Below are 3,008 nucleotides of genomic sequence, written 5' to 3' on the forward strand. Positions count from 1 at the left end.
ACTCAACATATCCATATTTGTTTAATATAAAATAATAAAGCACTTCTTTTTTTAAAGATTTATTGATTTTTATTTTAGAGAGAGAGAGAGTGGGGGTAGGACAGAGGGAGAGGGAGAGAATCTCAAGCAGACTCCCCACTGAGCGTGGAGCCCAACACAGGGCTCGAGCTCACCACTCTGAGATCCTGACCTGAGCTGAAACCAAGAGTCTGATGCTTAACTGACTGAGCCACCCAGGCGCCCCAAAATAATAAAGCACTTACTAACACAGACACTCCGGCAAGACCTCTTCTGTTTAGGTCCTGGCTCTGGTGCACAAGGGTGTACCCGTGTGCCGGCTCACGCCCAGTTGGATGGAAATAGATGATTTCTGGGGTCCTTTTACTTCTGGGGTCTTATACTTTGGAGAATCAGCACTAACAGACTCCAGGACCTGCTCCAGTGGCCACCTACCTGGTATCACCCAAGCTACCCTTGCCGCTAAGCTGGCACAGAGATACCAGAGCTGAGGGGCTACTTAAGCCCCAGTGGACAACTGGCCCAGAAGGCACAGGTGGAAGCCCCGCTCCGGCTGCTCCCCCTCCGTACCACTCACCCACCCATGCCACAGACCGGATTTTCCGTTCGAAGGTGGACAAATAGAAAGTAAAGGGGAACGTGTAGGTAGAGAGCAGAAGGATTAAAGCAGATGCTCCACAGGGACAAGTACCTGCAGGACTCGTTTGTTTGTATGTTAGGAAGCAAGGAAAATGAGCAGATCGCCACCATTACTGGGGCTCCTTCCAGCCTCCACTATGCCCTGGGTGGCCCTTAAAGATAGAAACCAAGACCCCTTTCTGAACTGCATTTCAGCAACGGGAACAATGATGGAATTTGATGCCCTTTCCCCCATAATAAAGATTTAAATTTGTAATAGCATTCTAGCAAAATATTGGGAACACCCAAAATGCTAAAAGTGGGGAAATGACTAAGTAAATCGTACTACACCCATGGCTGTGAAAAATTACAGTAATAAAAGTGAGGATGGTCGTTACCTCTGGGAGGTCGAGAGGCAGGTGTGATCCGGAGTGATCACACGGGGGCTTCTCAGGACTTGTGTGGTAGGTTCTTGATGTGAGTTTTATTATTAAAGTGAGTATATATGTTCTATCTGTGTGTATGCTACATTTCACAATAAAATGAACAACTTATTTTTGAGAAGAAAAAAATAATGGTAACAAAGGCCACAGACAATTCACAGTAATAAGCAAAAGAGCAAATTGCAAATTGCATGCAATCTCAATCACCACTATGCTCTTAAAAATCATATGCATGAAAAATAATTGGAGGGAAACACACCAAAATGCTAACAGTGTTGCGTCAATATATATATATATATATATATATATATATATATATATATATATATATATATATATATATATATATAAATAATGGTTTATAATGGTGATAGATGAAAGATGAAGGAAAGAAAGAAAGGAAAAGGGAGGGAGGGGGGAAGGAAGGGAGGGAGGGAAAGAAAAGGAAAGAAAGAAAGAAAGAAAGAAAGAAAGAAAGAAAGAAAGAAAGAAAGAGAAGAAGGAAGGAAGGAAGGAGGAGGAGGAGGAGGGAGGGAGGGTGGGAGGGAGGGAGGAGCAAGGGAAGGGAAGGGAAGGGAAGGGAAGGGAAGGGAAGGGAAGGGAAGGGAAGGGAGGAAGAAAGAAGAGCTTCTCCATTTAATTATTTTCAGGTCTCTCTCATATCTGCTATCTCACTGATTCTTACACACCCCTTTGGGGGAGTCAATGTTAAATAGTTCTATTTGATAGACTAGAACACAGGTAAAGTGTTTACTCAGTTGGCTGGAAGGAAACCTCTGAGTGGGTCCCAGGTCTCCTGAATCCTGCTAACACCGGTGGCTGGGACTTCATCTTGCACACCCAGGATTCTAGGGTCCCCACTCTTAAATGGGAATAGCTGTTACCTGGGCTTTGGCCACATGCTCCAAGGTGGGTGTCTATGGCAGTAGAAGATGGATTACATACAAGGATGTCCCCAAAGATGCAAGCCCCACCCAAAGTGCTCTCACACCAGCTGCCTTCTAGCAGGGCACCGAGTCCACTGGTAAAATTCCTTGGAAATGGGGAGAAAGAGAGAGAGAAAATCGGTTGTCAGGACCACAGGCTGTGTTAGAGAATCAGTTTGGACAACATTTCTCAACTCTGGTTTTTGGAGAGGAAAAGTGTTTGCCGAAATGGGTCTGTCCTTCTGCCATTAGATGTCCTCCTCTCACCATTTCTCTCCCTCCAGCTCTTTGAGGAGAGGTTGCCGGGGGCGTGCTGGATGGCTTCAGCAGGTGTCCATTCAAGACCCTCAGAGCTCAGCCCAGGGCACCTCACTTTGGAGAAGGTGGGGCCTTAGAGAGAGGGAGTAGCTTGCTCAAGAATACCAAAGGCAGAAACAGACCAGAACCCAAACCCCCTGCTCCCAGCCCAAGGCACTGTGCACTGGGCCAGTGGGAGCTTGAAGTACCAGCCTGCACTGAGGAGAGCTGTGGAGGTACCAGAGTTGTGTGGGTGGAGAACTGGGATCCCTTCTCGTTGTTTTCTGTATGGAGTCTTATCCCCGCTCCCTTGAAGATGATCATTTCTAGATATAGTTCTGCGTCATCCACCACTGTTGCTACCGACTAAAGGGACAGAATGGGCTCTAGGAGAGATTCAGGGGTTTCCCCTAGAAAGCCCCTCTTGATCCATAATTAAGGATACCACCACTGAGGACTGGCTGCGTGCCCCACCCTCAGGGAATCCTCCCAACAAGTTTATGTGTTAGGTGCTGTTATTGGTGCCATTTTCCAGCTCAGCCGAGAGAGGGAGAAATGACTCCTCCAAGGTAACACAGTCTCTGCTGAATCCAGTGTCAATGGGCCACCTTCCAACCTTCAGAGCCCAGTATGGGACGCTTCCCTGGTTTTCCTGAGAAGCCCATTTTGGAGAATCTTAAATGAGTAGCCCCACATTGTAACTGAC

This window comes from Ursus americanus, chromosome 2 (genome assembly GCF_024610735.1).
Source record: "Ursus americanus isolate L20-20 chromosome 2, mUrsAme1.1.p, whole genome shotgun sequence".
In the NCBI taxonomy this organism is placed as follows: domain Eukaryota; kingdom Metazoa; phylum Chordata; class Mammalia; order Carnivora; family Ursidae; genus Ursus; species Ursus americanus.